Here is an 18,190-nt window from a genome sequence, read left to right on the forward strand (position 1 = left end):
CGTTAAGGTATCGAGAGCATAACTCGAATCGTCATTGATCGATTTCGTCTATTCGAGGCATGTTCAGTAAGCGAGTCACGTAGATAACTTTCCATAAAGAATAAGATGAGTGAAGACGCAAAGTTAAGTTCCTCGTAGTAAAAACGTCAGTGAACTCGTAGAAAGAGAATTTACGGAGGAATATGATCGTTCTCTTAAAGAATGGTCATCTTAAAAAGCGAATAAACACTTTTGTAACTGTTTCACGTGTTGGAAGAAAGAGAAAGTGAACGGAGTTGAATGGATTCTCGAATATTTCAGCAAACGATTTTTCGATTCCATTTCTTTCGCAAAAGAACGATGAGCTATCGAAATTTCAATTGTTCGAGGAAAAATTTTTATTTGTTACCATTGCGTTCCATTTTATCAATTTCATCGTTGCTCCGTTTTAAATAGATTTTTACACAATATTTCCACGATATTTAATATACAATTTCAAGAGTTTAAAGAATTTTAAATAGAATTTTTATGAACGAAATTTTACGAATATTTTAATTCCATATCACTTTTTTTCATATTTTAAATTTTGATATCTCGAAACGAAATGCACGAAATAATAATGTGAAAATAATTCATATTTTCCAGTGAATTATTCGATCAACACGATGAAAAATATTTTAAGAACTTTTTGATAGAATAATTCTTTATCCATATTTAAATAAATTGAATTTGTTCCTCTTCTTCTTCGTTTTTAACTAAATTTTCATCTTTCATTTTCATTATTCGATTATTTCTCGTTAAGTAATTGATACTAAGATGTAAGATTAGCTATTGAATAGCAAAGTAAAATTAAATTAATTTTGTTTTTAATGTTCTCGTATCTGGAAGAATTTTTACAAATATGAATAAACATACATTATTTCTATTAAAACATCTTAGAGATCCCTCACAATCAAATTATCAAATTTTACAGATTATCAATATTTTATGAAAATTATTTTCTTCGAAAAACGATCATACTCGATAAATTCTTAATCTAAAATTATAGATTATTAGTCGTTGTACAATTAATCCACTAAATGAGAAGAAAAATGGCAATTCACTTGTTCGAAGAATTGGAAGATAAATATGATGTCGCATAATAATCATCACGGAAATCCATGATTAGCCCATAGAATATTCGACGACAAGACGTGGTTAAAACCGGATTGCATAAAAGATAGCCAGAACAGTTTTGGATCTAATTTCCTAAGTGGCAGTCCCGTTTCGTGTGACGATTCAACGAACATTTCGCGATGAGCGTTCGATCGGTCGAGCGAATCTCGTCGACACAATCGCGTTTCCGGAGTCTTCGATACCAAACACGTAACTAGAGCGACACGTTTTTCAATATTCTGATCGCGCGCGCACCAACTCCACCGGAAGTCGCTTGATCTGCACACCGTATTCCGGCTTCGTGTCGGCCATCGAGCGGGAAAGACACCACACCCGAGATCGTATCCATGTTTTGCGCCTATTTCGAGGTAACGACCAATTTCCACACACATATGCACACGGTTTTTCGAAGTTGTGTTTGCGATTCTCGAAGAATGGAAAAATTTTTGGGCTACATTCTCTGCGATGCGGAGAATGCAAACTGCGAGTGCATCGAGAAAGAAAATTTATGATTTTTCTTTGTAGTAGATAGGCATAAAATTTTATGGAAAATACTCTGAACCTATTCTTTCGGAATAAAATTATTTTACTCATATCTCATATTGTTCGTCATTCAGATATATTATTTTTTCTTGTATGGAAATTTGTATTTATTATAGCATTTAATATTAAAACATTAAGTTCAAATATAATAAATGTCATATTATTTATTAGTACTTTTATACGGTTTATTAAATTTGATATTTAAAAATTATCAAACGTAACAGAAAAATATATGCAAATATCTTTCTTTCAGTATTTATTTTAAATCTGAGAAAATTAGCATTAAATATCGAAGATTCAAAAATATCAAATTTTAAAATAACTATTTTTAATGATATATGAATTAGTACTCATGGATAATTATGGAAAATTTATGGAAAATTTAAAAATGTAAACATGCATAATTTAAACAAAAGTATACATAAAATAATAAGAAAAACGAAGAAGAATAAAACAGATCATTACTTCATTTTGAAATTGATTCATAGTCACGAAATAAACGAATAATTCTTATTAACTGCGAGTGTTAACAAAATAAAAGAAAAATATAGAAAATTGTAATATCGTGGAACGTTTATGGGCAAAGTGAAAAGGAAAACACAACATTGATTGTCATTGATATCCAAAATATCGACTTCATGTTTTGAACATGGAGCAGAACGAACGCGTTGCTTTCCATTCATCGCAAGAATATTTATCGTTAAATTAATTAAATTTTCTTTAAATAATTGTAACAATAATCATAAAAATAATTGCAATAATATCATTAAAGAAATATTACGAATAGTAATACTACTCTTCAAATGCTTAAAATTAAGCAGGCAGGAAAAATAAAAGCTGAATTGATATTTATTCGAATTCAGGTTAAGATTTACCACGTAATACACGTCGAACAGAATTTTCATCGGTATAAAAAAATTGCGTTAAATTTTCCAACCAGGTCTGAGAATACTAGCATCGCGTAATTACATTGTTTCAGCGGTGTCTGTAAGAGAGAGAAGAGGGTAGAGGAAGCCGTGCGGTGGCAATTGCCGCGAAAATATTTCTTTCACTTAAATCACACACCGAGCGGACAAACACAAAGGACGAATTCAATTAGAATCTTTCCTTTTATGACCCTGATCGCTGGTGGAGGTATACGCGCGTCAACCTACCCGTCACATACGATCCTCGCATACGTAATTAAGTCGGGATGACCGCACGTCTTGCTTTTAACCCGTCACGCGTCCTCTAACCTTTCCTTTTTTCTCCGTCCTTTCTTCCTTCTTTTTTTCAATCTTCCTACTACCAGTTTTCAACAAACGTTTGCTCCTCGTCATTTTACGAGCATGAAGTATCTCGTATAGTGAGAAATTCGAGAAATCATAAATCACTGTATTCGGTCGCAATCGTTTAGTGGGATAACGCGTCATTCTATCCCTTTGTGAAAAATAATATTAACAACTTTATGATTTTGTCCTTATCTCGAGTTTCTTTCCTTTCCTTTGAAAACAAAGAAAATGGAATGGTATACCTGATTCGTGAAAGGTAACAGGCCGATTCTGAACAATTTGTCTTTTTCGCAATACTGTACGTTTTGACATTACTTTTGACGTTACTTTGATGTACATAAAACAAAAATCCTTATGCAAAATTATTTGCTTATCTGACATTATTAAAAACGAATTCAAAGAAAAAAGAAAAGAAGAGAAAATTTTTCCAGAATTATTATAGTTAGAAAGATTTTTAGTATGAATGTGAAAATAGAACACATGAATAATAAACTTCTTTCATTCAATTTTGTTAAAAATAACATTTTAATCTTATTTAATCATATCAATTTCTTAATGTAATGTAATTGAAAAAAAAACTCGTATTACTAATAGCAATGCATTATTCTTTATCTTTTTCGAGATAGTTCATTTTTCAAAGATAGTCGAGAAGGTTGTCGACTATTGATGTTTTTGCAGAAATGGCATCGTCGAACAATAATGTAAAAAGTTTTTAGATATCGTTATGACCATCCGTATTTTGTCCTACTTCCTCGACAAAGTAGCGTATACCAAAGTGTATCATTCTTTCAAAAGATTGTTCTTTCAATGTTATTCTTTTGTCACAACTTAATACTTCTATCCTCGATTCAAGAATCTTAGCGTTAGTTTCGTTAGTTATTTATAGTTTCTTATTATTAATTATGATGATTTTTAACGTTTAAAAATTTCATCTTGTTTCGTCTTACTTCATCGTTAATTTCTCCTTCTCCTCATCTAAATACAGAAAAAAAAGAGGGAAAGGAAAAGATAGAAAGAATAACCTTCACGCGTTGCAATTACTCGTTTATCTTTGTAGTTCGAAATTTGTTTGCTATCTTCCAATTTCCAACGTCAATCTGATGTCTCAAGTTTGAAAAATTACTTGGTCGTTAATGGTTACTGACGAACTCCGAAAAACCATTAGAGAATTTTCTCGCTTGGAGAGTTAAAATAACATTTAGTCGTTAGTGTAACATTTAGTTACCGTTAAACATATATCTATCTTCTATGCTTCAAATTTTCCAAGCTTTTTAATAAGCGATAAAAGAATAAATTAAAGTTTTATTCGATTATCATTTTTTGTTTTTCATTTCAGTAATAAACCATTTATAACGTAGTACTTTATTTATTCAAAGATGTGAGAGATATTTTCAATGTCGACTTACTTAAAATCAAAATTTGATAAGGGAAAAATATCATTTCAAATTTATTTTGTTATCTACAATCATCTGTCCGAAATAATAAAATATGTGAAATTTTTAAATTAAATTTCATTTGATAAAAATTTATTTCTCGTCTAAAATTCTTTTTTTTTTTTTAATAAATAGTCAATTTCAAAAGAACATAAAATTTAGAGAAAAAATTTTAGAACGTGTACGATAGTAATTAAATTTATCAAAATGGCTATTGTCTCGGCGTTAAGAGTCTAATGTCGCCGTCTTAAGAGAAGCATAATTTGGCAACGAAATTTCAAAGTTTTCAAACTATCTCGGCATCGTGCCCAGAATGAATTTGAGACTTCGGCAATAAGTTGAATCTTTTAATCTTGGCATAAGAAAACAACTATTATTTTTGCGATAGACAAAAGTTTTTGTAAATATGCGAAAAATTTCGCGAAAGCTTCATTGATTTCAATATATTTTTCTTATTCTTGATTTCGAAAAAAATTTCTTTTGAAAGTGATATTTTTTGACAGAATTATGAATTGCTTTGGCCTAATAAAGATATTTAAGTAAGCCAAAAATCGGAAAAGTTATTGAAATTATAGATTATTGGAACAATTTATTGATTGTTCTAAATATTTATATTGTTCTTGTAAGAATTATGATAAAATAAAATTAATCAAACCAGAAATAATGATTTATTCAACTTGTTCTCTTAATTAATTTATTTATTAAAATTTATTGTATTATAAGAATCATTTGTTAGAATTATTTCATATCAAATGACTCTGTTTTCAGTAATGAAATAATTTCAAATATTACTTTTTTTCTTTCCATTTATTGTGTTATTCCAAAATTTTTATTTTTCTTGATTTTGGAGTAATGAATAAATATTTATAAATATCTTATTATTATTAATTTATTATCATTAGCAAAAAATTTTTTTGGCAAAATGTTGAAATTTTTTGAGCATACCGTTTTTTTAATAACTTAATAATTTAAGTTCAAAATTTATCATATTTATAAAATTAATATTTAAAAAAAAATATAATAAAAGTTGCGAAATAAAAATTTATTTATATTATTTTCTTAAAAAATTAAATCTTCAAAATAGAAAATTAATATTTTTTATTTGAATATGTTGTAGTTTCTAAAAAAAAAAGCAAAATTGGAGAAATTGTTTTTAAGATAATTCATGTACAAAATGATGATTTCCCTTAATTTCATGTAGTCTTATTTCAATTCGAAGAAATTACTATTTATTTATTATTCATTTACTTTTTATTCACTTATTACATTAAATAATAAATCTGTATATTAAGAATTCTATTAAATTTTCGTGAAAAATATTTTCAAAACGTAATCGAAATTTTAATCAATTACAAATTTTTATTTTTCTGAGTCAATTGAAATCGAAAGATTCGAAACAAATAGATCTGATGTAATTTTAATAAAACGTGTGTGGATACAACGCAAAACTCTTCTTTATAATACACCAAATTTCGCCAAAGTTTTTCCTTGAACGAAAGTTCGAACAGTTAACGAGATATGGCAGCCAAATTCGAGCATCCCTTCCCTCGAGAAGAAGGTGATAAAGATTGATCCAACTGCGACAAAAAGAGGAGGGGGGGGGATGGAAAGAAAGGTTAGGAGAAATTACATTGGATTCGATCAAAGAGCATGTGGTTCTACGTGGACGAATTTCAGGTCGAGTTCTTAGAACGATTCGAAACCTTATAACGAAACTTGCGGCCAAACCGCAAATCTTTTTCTATGATTCTACGTATATACGTATCCGTGTATTTGTTTGTTACCACCGGTGTACAATATCGAACAAAACAAATGCGCGGAAGCGTAGCGAAATCGGGAAGATGGTTGAAGTAGAGTACAAAAAAGGCCGACGAGAAAGTGGGAGGGAGTGATACGAGTTTTTAGTATTACGTGGACGAGAGAATAAGATAGGAAGACGTGAAACGGTGGATGCGCAGACGAACAAATGGAAACAGAAATACCGTATCCGATTTTAATAAAAACACCGTGAAATATCTTGGCGAGAAATTACTAGGCAAACCGACTGACCAACCTTCTACAACGTTTCGCTAATAACGTTTTGCTTTTTATTTCATCGTAATGCGACCGTTTCTTTCTTTTTCATTTTTTTTTCATTCTCCCCTTCTTCTCCTTACTCCCTGGTGGGCACTTAATACAACCGATGTAAAAGTTACGTTCGCTTCTTGATAATTTAATCCCAGTTTCTTTTTTTTCTTGTTTTATATGGTTTTGTAGTAGTGTTTACTTGGGATGTTGGGCGATTTTTTTCCCTTTCTTTTTCTTCTTTTTATTTTTTTTAATACTCTCATTATAATGGAATTATTAGTGAGTCAAAGGACGAAAGTAATTTTAATTTCATTTATTTAATTGAATTCCGTAATAATTTCATTTTATTTTTTGATTTTTTTTGTTAGTTGTGATATTCGGTTAAACTTGGATATTGTAAGCCTCAAGGGATAGTCAACTTTATAACGGTTTAAATTTATAGCGTGGTATGCGAAGTAGACAAAGTTTTCAAAGAAAACAAAATAGAATTTTATTAAAAATTTGTTCCAAAAAAGAACCAAGTGCATTTTACAATAATGAAATTGTTATTTTTACGTATCTTTTTAATATTTTCACGCTCGCTGAAATTTCAATTTCTCAAAACGTAAAATAGACTTTTTATTAATTAGAAAATGTATTAGTAATAGAATAAGAAAATGCAAACATAATTGCAATAATATAATGAGATTACTCGAAATTATTATCCATTTCAAATATGATACTCTTGAAACGCAAATTTGCAATAGACGCAGGATGAATATGTAATTAAATTAACATTTGATTAATTCATAGTACAATCTTGTTAAGTCAGTATCACATCACAGGTTATACCTATTACCTAAATCTATCACATACATCACTGTTTACACTATGTATTACTCATATTTATGCTTCATAGGACTTAGTACGATTCATACAAAATTTAACTCGTTATTAAAAAATTAAAAATTTTCGAAAGATCTAGAAAATCTTATTGAGAATGACAAAATTGATGGATCGAATCGTCTTTGATTATCACTATAATTAATTGAATTGTAATATGAATAAAACTAAGAAAAAAAAATAGAAAAATAGAAAAAATTTTCGTTATTGAAATTGTTTCGAAATAATCCGTGTGAAATAATTGTGTGAAGTATTAAAAATAAAGAGGAGATAGAAATCTTTCTAAAAAAAAATATAATTTACTAATAAAAAAAATTATATAGAAAATATATTTTTATATATTTTATAAATATAACGAATTATAAAATATTATTTTATTTTAGAATTTTGGAAATTAATTCATATTGAAATTTTTTATTGAAAATTCCCACATCTTTTACATCTTTTCTCTGTAAGTTTGTTATATTGTTATTAAATTATCGCCGCGCAACTTAAGGGTACCAGCACTTAATGGCCAGTATATGAAGTTTATGAAGGTTGCGTAGCAATCCAACCCTCTTGATCCTTTATGGAAATTGTTGTATATACACCATATTACAACAATTATCTTAGAGTAATCTCCTGTGACGAAGTAACCAGAAACTTTAAATAAATTAAAAGAGAGTCTAAAATAGATTATCATAGAAATCATTAATCATATTTCATGCGATTAATCATTAATTATTATATATAGAATTTAAATATTTTTGATTTCACAATCGATGATCGATATATAATTGAGTTTAAAGGTCAGAATAAATTCTAAAATTAATATTTGAGCATTGTATTTACGTATCTATGTTATATCGATTCTCTTCAGATATTAATAGTTTTCATTTAATATAATACACGGAACCTATGTCAAATAGGATTTTGATTAAATAAAATTAAATTTAATTAAATTTCGAAATCAAATTTCATAATTTTTAATTAGCGAGGAGTTAAAGACCAATTAATTATCGACCGACAACCAATTTGACTAAATGAATCGTATTTGACGATTAATTTTTTTCAAATGTAAGCATTAATTGATCGATTAAATAATTGGACAAAATTTGTTCAATATTGGAGATAGGATGAAATAATTGCAAGTGAATTCAAATTTAATGGTAAAATTCTTCGATATATGAAGGAAAAAATATCTTTCAAAATATATTTCGAAATTTATAAAGAGAAATTTACCATAAAATCTTCGATATTTTCAAGAAAATTCGAAATTTTAACAATTGGAAATTAAAAAGAAGAATTTAACGATAATATTTATACTAATAATAAACAAAATTACTTTTTCGAAAATGTACTTAGAAATAAGTTTGAAATTTATAGAAACTGATATTTTTTCCTTTTTTCTTTTCTTTTTTTTTTTTTCGTCATCGTGCTTTTTCGTTATTTTTCGTTATGATCGTTTTAATACATAACAGTCATGTATATTATATCGCACATTTATAATTTCTAGATCGAACGATCAATTAGTAATAAAAATATTCTTTTAAATAGATGCATTTTACATTATTGCGATTGTGAATAAATCGATTTAAAAAGATTATAATATTCATACGCAACTCACCAATTCAGATTATCACGTTACAGAAATTCAATAAAGTTTACGTAATCAATTTAAATGATTTCATCCTCTAACAAGTTAAATCGAATATTAATTTTTGTTTCCCCTCTTTGTCGTTAATTATTCGTAACACGTAACATATAAATTAAAAATTTCACAACGATAACTAAAAATATCATTTTAATCGTCGACGCGCGAAAGAATAATAATGATACAATATTTGATTTCGAACTTACGAGATAAATAATCGATAAATTTGCCTTGTTTTATTTTCATTCGTTTATAATAATTAAATATTTAAGCAAAGAGGACTATCACGCAAATAGATCTCGCGAATAATTCTTCTTTCATTCGATGGCCAATGGAAACGGTTTACATTTCTCCGCGTCGTCACGCGGATATTTGGGATTAGCTGCGACCGTTTTGATTCCTGCAGGGTTGTTATTCGGTTGGACTGTAACGACAAATCGAACTCGTTTTGGTCCTGGACGTTAATTCATTTTAGTATTACGAACTGTGCACCATCTAATTGGGACGAGCAGTTTTTATCTTGCTAGGATTATTCTGCAAACGAGTATTTATGATCGTAGCTGGATTAACCTATCAAAATTTATTATTGAAAGTGTCAACTACTGTATAAATTTGTCTTTTCGTAGTTTGATTTAAGTTAATGTAAAAAATGTAAGGAAAAAAGAGTGTGTCAATTTAACGAGATACATCAAAAGTAAAATTTAGAATCTCTCATTGAACGTATAATTTACTTATTTAATTCTGTTTTCTCAAATATATAAATAAATTCATAATTTTCTTGATATTATATTACATTATATGCACAAGAATTTGTATAAAACGCATCAACTTTATTATGAATTTATTTATACATGCAAATAATAAATTTTGTAATTCATCGATAATTTTCTATATTTCATTGAAATAAGTATATGCAATATATAATAAATATGAAATTTTGATGAAATTTTTAGAATTGTAATTGAAATCTTGAAAATGAAAAAAATAAGATAGAAATCAAACATTAAATAATTGTAACTTGAATTTTTTAGAATACAATTTTATTGTTAATGATAATATTATTTTACTAGAGCCTTAAGTAATTGTCGGATAATTTTGCACCATATTGATCACTCACAAATATTTAAAATTTATTTCGCATTCAGTTTATAAATAAAATTAAATATATATCATCACGAATCTCATATTGTGAGTTTACTCTTCAAGAAAAGATTTATTTTCACGTTCGTATCGATATATCCTCATTCGTTTCCAATTATTTTACCACGCTTAGTAGGCACCACTCGATTCTTTCTCGAACAAAGGACGAGTATTTTTATTTCCATCAACGATCGATCGAAAAGAAAGGAAAAAAAATAGGACAAAGAAGAATAAAATAGAAAAAAAAATCTAAATAAATTGCTTTGCAGGGAATCTCGTTCGAATATGAAAGAAATAAGAACCCCTTGTATAGAAACATCAATCGTTAGATAGCAATGTGAAAGTTTGTCTCTCCTCTGTATTTACTCCTTCCTTCTCTCTTTCCTGTCTACGCTTTCTCTCTTTGTCTCCATTTGTCTCGTTTGCTGCTCGTTCAGTTACCTCGCTATTTTCTGTTTTCATCCCCGTTACTTGTCCGCGCGACAATTTCTACCTGTCGTTCCCTTGCTTTCTTAATGATCCACTCGAGCCGAACTCATTCTTCGCGCGCTCGCAATCAGCCGCCGATAGTGGCGTGAACATTCTATAGATCGGGTTAGTATGCTCCTGGATCGGACTTGAAGAACTTTGAGAAGTTTCTCTAGACAATTCGAGACTTTTTAACAAGTGCGAAGAGAGAGAGAGAGAGAGAAGATAAAAGTCAAAAGTGGAAGACTATTGGATTTTTCGAGTGCAATATTCAGGTCAAATATCCTTGTTATTGTATATTTTTTTCCTATTTCAAGGAAAGGTGAAGAATTGTTAAATGAATGTAACGAGTAAGGCATTCTGTTCTTCGAGAAAAATCGGTTTTATTTATATGGATAATGTTATTATATATCGTGAATATCATAATGTAAAAAATGATAGTTTACACGATACGTAAAAATACGTAATATAATCATTAATATGTGAAAATTTTACGCAAAAAAGAAAAGAATGGTGTTGTTTTTCTTGGATACTATAAAAATTTAACTTATCTTTATATCTTACAATTATATTGTATTCATTTTTCTTCTACTTTTGAAAATTTATATCGTAATTTTATATTTTTTATCAGTGACTTTAAAAAAAAATGATTTTTCGTTAAATATCATTAATATTTACCATAAAATATAATATATAATAGTGAACACTTCGTTCTTGTGAAATGCATTAATATTTTTTCATTAATTAATATAATTTTACTATTTCTTCACATCACAATAAAGAATCAATTCCTTTCTCTATAAAATTTATACCATATTCCTTCGAGTACCCAAAACGGAGAGAGGCTGATTTCGTGGTCGGTGTCCCGGCGAAGAAATATCCACGAGTGATAATATATGACGTTTCCAGAGCTAATAATGACGAGGAGATAATGAAAACTCTTATAGAGCAGAACAAACACGAAAGAAGTGTTCCGCCGACAAATAAAGTTAACATTTAAAACCGATGACAGGAAAAAAGAAAGATGTAATTGAATGTTCAAAATCTCGAAAGAAGCACGCGAAATTCTTATTAAAAAAGAGAGGATCTACATTGGCTGGAACTGCTGCAGAGTACAGGATTATCTAGTGGCGACGAAATGCTACAAGTGCCACAACTTTGGACATACAGCTAAGTATTGCCGGAACGATAAGGAGGCCATTGCGCGGAGGAAGGCCATGCCTTCAAAAACTGCCCTAACAAAAACAAAAATCTAATTTGCCATAAGTGCAAGAGAAGCGGAAAGACATCATCACACGTCGTGATGGATAAGGCCTCTCCTTCTTATAAGGCGGTTTTGAATCAGATCCTACTACGAACGAACTATGATCAGTAAGATCTATAAAGATGTATGCGAACTACATTTGGCTCTCAACATGCGGAGAGCGCAATATCTCACCCTCGAGATTGCACGGATCATGGACGATGAATGCATCGACATCCTGCTCATGCAGGAACCATATAACCCGAAAGGGAAATTCATCGGATTCGGGTGGCGTGTACTCGTGGTCTCCGGAGGCAAATCCGGCATTGCGGTCATGGCCGGAATAACAATGATCACGACGACCAAGTTGAGTCATCTGTGACGTTTATTGCGTGTGTGTGGAAGTGATCGAGCCCTTCGGACGAATATATCTCACAAGTATTTATTTTCAATGCTTCGATAGCATTGAATCATACATCCGAAAAATAGAAGAGATCACGTCCACCTTTCCCGGAGAGAAATTAATCATTTCGGCCGATGTAAACGCAAGATCACCTCTATGGCACTGTCGTCATGCGGATACCCGTGGCGAGGAGATCGAGCTTGCCCTGGCGAGTCTTGATCTCACGGTGCTGAACGAGTCGTAATCACCCCCCACTTCTGCACTCTGACACCTCGACTATTGATATAACTTTTGTGTCCCGAGGTGTTCGAAGGAAACTCGTCAGGAAGTGTTTTGGAAGGATGGACAATCGACGACCATAATGTGATATTGACAAGTGTGGCACCGCAGCGAGGCCAGCAATACCAATTGATATTCCCCAGATATAACATAAAAACGGCAGACTGGGAAAAATTCCGGATGTGTATCGCGGAGTTGCGGAGTGGGGAACGCCTAAACGCCGAGATCCTTTCGGCTGAGAGAGTTTCCTCTGCGTTGATTGCCCTGCGGGATATCGCCATCGAGGCGTACAATCATGCGATGAAACCGAAAAAGGCGCATGTGAAATCAGTTTCATGGTGGACGGAATTCTTGACCAAGCGCAAGAGGAGGATGTACGCGGCGAGAAAGGCGTTCCAGATGGAGCGTGTTCCCGAACTTAGATAGAATCGAGGTCGAAATTCTTAAGGCCTCCCACGTCATCATTTGCAAAGAGCTGCAAGATTTCTTTAACGTCTGTCTACGTTATAGGGTACCTTCTGCCTATCTGTGCTACGGTACCTTCCCCGAGACTTGGAAAGAAGGCTCGATCCGTGGCCTACTAAAGGATCCCGACAAGGACGCATCGGATTCGGCCTCGTATCACCCGATCTGTCTCCTTTCAGTAATTGGGAAGTGTCTGGAGAAATTGCTGGCAGAAAGACCGTTGTTTTCAGACAGTCGGTACGCGGCCACGAACCAATACGGATTTCGAAGGGGAAAATCGACGACAGACGCAATCCTAAAAATGAGGAAAATAATAATGAGGAAAATGGTAAAAGAATTAACGGACAAGTATGTCCTCGCCATCTTATTTGACATCAAGGGAGCGCTTAACCATGTATGTGGCCGAGCATGTTGTACCGCTTGCGAGAGAGAGGTTGTCCGAGGAACCTATTCCTTCTTGTTGCCGACTACTTGCGAGACGTATGGTAGGCAAACGCGGGCCCGTTACGAAGAACGCCACAAGGGGATACTCGCAAGAATCCATATTCCTGGGCCCAAGTCTCTGGAACCTAGTTTTCGACGACACTCTCGGACGGAGGGGCGTGCGGTCGCATACATGGACGACCTCTTGATAATAATTTCCGGAAATAGTCGCGCCCAAATCGAAACGGCGGGACAGATCGTCATTGGAATAATTGAGGAATGGTGCGAAAAGAAGAAACTCATCCTCTCGGCGCAGAAGACCGAAATGATTTTGCTAAAAGGCACGCTGAATTCCAGAAGACCACCAACTCTAAAGTTGTAAGGTCGCCAGGTGAGAATGAAGACGAGCATCAGATACTTGGGCGTATATCTGGATACGGGCCTGCGAATAATGACACACGTGCGAAGAATCAAAGCAAGAAGAAAAATTCAACGCTCTTGCAGTAAGCTTAACGATAGCGAAAAGAGACTGGGGCTTGGACCACGCATGTATGTCAATGCTGTACAATGGTATATTTATTCCAACGTATGCAGCGGCGTCATAGTGCGATAGACTTAATAAATCAGGATTGCGCATCTTAGGCCAAGCCCAGCGCCTAGTCCTCGCTAAAGTAACGAAATCATACCGCACAGCATCGGCGGATGCTCTGCCGGGTGAAAATCCTGCCTATAAATCTAAAAAATCAAGGAAATGGAAATTAAATACTAGCTAAACAAGAGGAAATAACCGATTCAAAATAGACCTTTTTTTTTCTCTAAACTAAAACTCTCGAAAGTTAACATAATTTAACATAATAAATATTGTTGAAAAATTGAATATTTTGAATATTTAGTAGAATATTTAGAACGTTTTTTTTATAACGTTAGAATATAACGTTAATTTTGTCGATAATTACTCGTAATTCCTATTTTTATAATTTTAATTGTAAATTAAAAAATTATAAAATATAAATTATTTATAAGTTATTTTTACATTTCTGCAAGGCTTAATGTAGGAGCATAAATGATTTCATGAAGTTGACCGTGTGTGTATTCTATATCTCGAATATAATTTGACAAAAAACTTTTTGTCTTACAATCTGTCGTTCGTTACTTCGATTTATCGATAATAAATTGTTAAATCGAACAGATCATACAGATTGAACGAGGTAAATAAGATAGGATTTATTTTATATCAAGAAAGTTGCAAATGGAATTATTCGAATTGGAATAAGTGATGCGATTAAAAATTCGTAAAGAAAGTAACAATTTATAACATAACATAACATGGAATGCATAAGATATTATTTTCAAATTTTTATTTTGTTATTGTTTATCATTTTTTAATTCTTTTCCTTCTTGAAATTCTTGGACAGTAATAGTAAATTAGGAATACTTATTAGAGAAAACCATTATCTACTCAATAATAATAGAATGAAATGGTAATTTGTACTAAAGTATAAAATATATAAAATTATATAAAATATTTGTCATTATATATCGTGCAAAGACAGAAAAATTTTTATTTCGTCATTATAACTGATTAGTGCAGATTAAATTTGTAATTTGTATCAATAATTTTATACATGTGTGTGTGTGTGTGTGTGTTTATTAATTTCAATTTACATAATGCCTATACACAGTTCAACATAAAATAAAACAAATAAATATATTTATCTTTAGAGAGTCCAAATGGATTTTAAAATAAATGCAAAAATTAATTAGTATAAAATGTCGATTGATATTTATTTAAAATACGTTTAAATAATATTTATTTAAATTATAAGCAATTTGAATTATCTTCATCTCGCTTCAACATCAATTTAAACTATTATAACTTAATTAATAAGTCACAGAGAAATTTTTATATAACAATTTTTATTCTGAATTTTAAATCTCTAAAATCTTCAGATATGGTTATAAATATATCAATATATTGCATACTAATACTCTAAGATTATAAATAAACACTTGAAAGTATATTCAAAATTAAAAGATTGATATCATATATTTTATATATACATAATATAATATATATAATACTTTAAATCAAATGCTGTTGCAGAAGAGCTAAAATAGGTTATTTAATCTAAATGTCGTTATTTGTCGTCACGTTTAATTATTTTGTATTAGATATTCTGTGAATTTGTATTTTGTAAATCATATGCGTATGTATGAATATACACACATGTATTTATAGTATTTATTTAAAAATACGGTATAAAATATAAATTATAAATATATAAACAAATTTAATGCATAATTTCAAAAGATTGTTACGAATAATGCGAAATAACACGTAACCTTAACGATTATAACCTATACGAAAGTGGAAAATTTGACAGTAAAAAGAAATAAAAAAAGAAAATGAATGGTTTGAAATAATAAATATTTTAATAAATGCTTTAAGTTGAAGTATTTTAGTTTTCTTTAGTTTTCTTTATTTATTTAATTTGAAAGTGTGGAAATGTAAATAATTCAACTATTTTTCTGGAAATTTTTATCAATTCTGGAATATTTTTACCAATTTGTATTATAAAATTAACAATTGTTTATATAGTAGAATTTTAGAACATACGTAAATATAAATCTCACATATAGTTTCTCTCCATATTAATTTTCATAGTTTTGTTATTTTGAAGATTATACTTTTTAAAATTATACGATATAATTAGAATACGAAGAATTATAATAATGCAGAAATATTTAAATTCATAATAATTTTGGTGTTTAAATATATTGATAAACATTCGTAATAATAATAATAATAATAATAATCCATTTTAAATATATCTTGTTCTAAAATAAGATTTAATTGTCTATATTAATGTTATTTAACTATATTACGTGGAAATCGACAATGTGGAATTTATAATGGTCTAATCTCGTGATTTGTCTTGTAAAAACAAATTCTATGACGCAGTGTTTAAAGAATCATGTGGATAAAGAAAATTCATCAATTCCGAAGCACACGTAACCTTATTACGGACACGATTGCCTTAATTTTTTTCTGTAGAAGATAAAATCGAGATAAAGGTCGAAAGATCCGTGGATTTGTTCAATTGTCATTAATAAATGCAAAAATTTGTAATGTAATGTCATCTCGTGTTTCATTAGAATCCATTGCATGCATTGAATCCATAGAATCCATAGAATGCATTGTATTTTCTTGTAAAAGTGGTGAAGAAAGTTTTGACTCTAGTGTTCTTAAATGTCGTGTAAGTTTTCATAAAATCATAAAATTAAAAATTAACCTCTATATATATTATTGGAATAAGTCAAATGTTAACATCTGACTTTTATGTAATAAATATATAAATATTTTTGTTTTTTTATAAGGAAAAATTCATCCAATATGCCTGTCTGACACTGCACACTGTCAGAATACACAGGCAGCCTTAAAATGTTATGCAGAAGCATGACTTTACAGCTATTCTATTCTATCATTTTTAAATGTAAGTAATGAAACGGAACAAGAAATTTGATTGGATTAGATATAGGAATACTTTTGGTCCTTCGGTAAAACATATATCTGAAAATATAATGGCAATAAAATACTAAGCTTGGATTAAATGTCCATCAGGTTAAAATATTCATTTTTCTTTTTTCATTAGAAAATTAAAACAAACAGAATCAAACATTGTTATTTTTGTTATTCTTCTATGATTATAATCTTTATAATTTAATATTTAATTACAAACATATTAATTATTTCCAATAGATATTCTGTGAATTTATATTTATGTACATTTTTATGCTTTTTATGTTTCATTTGTGCATTTTCCAAATAAGATACAAGAAGAAGAATTTAGTTGTGAATATTAATTTAGATGAAAATGATTTAAGTATATCAAAAGAACATTAATATCAATGTATCATGTAACAAGATGAACGAGATAAAATAGTAAGTATTGGTAAGAAGATTGATATGAAATATATGATAAAAAAAATGCTTTCCAATAAAGACTCTCCAATATTTTTAATTAATTTTATAGTTATTATTGAATTAGTTAAATTAATTATTTGACTTTATCAATGAACTTTATCAATTTGATTATCAGCAAATTTAATTTCAGGACATTTAATTTTAACATTATTAGGTATTTTTATTAGAAATTTTATTGCAATAATTCCAATTAATTTATTAATTCAAAATACATTATTAACTTTAGAAATTTTTATATCAATTATTCAATGATATGTATTTTCAATTTTCTTAATTTTATATTTTTCAGAATCAAATGAATTTTAATTAATAAATAATGAAGAAAAACTTTTCATTTAATGTAATCATAAATTGCCCATGACCAATTATTTTATCTTTTAGATTATTTGAATTAACAAGAACAATTTTTTTACTTATAATTTTAAATATAATTAATACCACTTTAATTATAATATTTTGATTTTGTGATATTATTCGAGATAGAATATTTTATTATAAAGGATTACATACATTTTTATTATTAATTTTTAAAAATTTAGAATAATTTTACTTATTTTAGAATTAATATATTTTGTATTTTTTTTTTTTTTTTTTTTTTTTTTTTCATACATCAATCTTCCCAAATATGAAATTGGAATTGATATATTATGACCACCAAAAATATTAAATTTTTTAATTCAATAGAAATTCCATTATTAAATTCATTTACTTTAATTTCTCCAGGTAAGATTTACAGTAACATTAAGTCATTATTATTTAATTATTAATAAATTAAAATATAGAAAATTTTATATAACACAAACAATTTTATTAGGGATTTA

General features: G+C 29.4%; 2 long non-coding RNA genes across 2 annotated transcripts in view; both read left to right on the top strand.

The window, feature by feature from the left end:
- Nucleotides 1-18,190, top strand: part of LOC133666514 (uncharacterized) — a 224,020-nt gene that overhangs the window by 59,801 nt on the left and 146,029 nt on the right. The window lies entirely within an intron of this gene.
- On the top strand, nt 16,770-17,701 carry LOC133666642 (uncharacterized). Its single transcript, XR_009831046.1, has 2 exons — nt 16,770-17,327; nt 17,659-17,701. It is a non-coding gene; the product is annotated as an uncharacterized LOC133666642 (long non-coding RNA).

This window comes from Apis cerana, linkage group LG8 (assembly GCF_029169275.1).
Source record: "Apis cerana isolate GH-2021 linkage group LG8, AcerK_1.0, whole genome shotgun sequence".
Classification (NCBI taxonomy): domain Eukaryota; kingdom Metazoa; phylum Arthropoda; class Insecta; order Hymenoptera; family Apidae; genus Apis; species Apis cerana.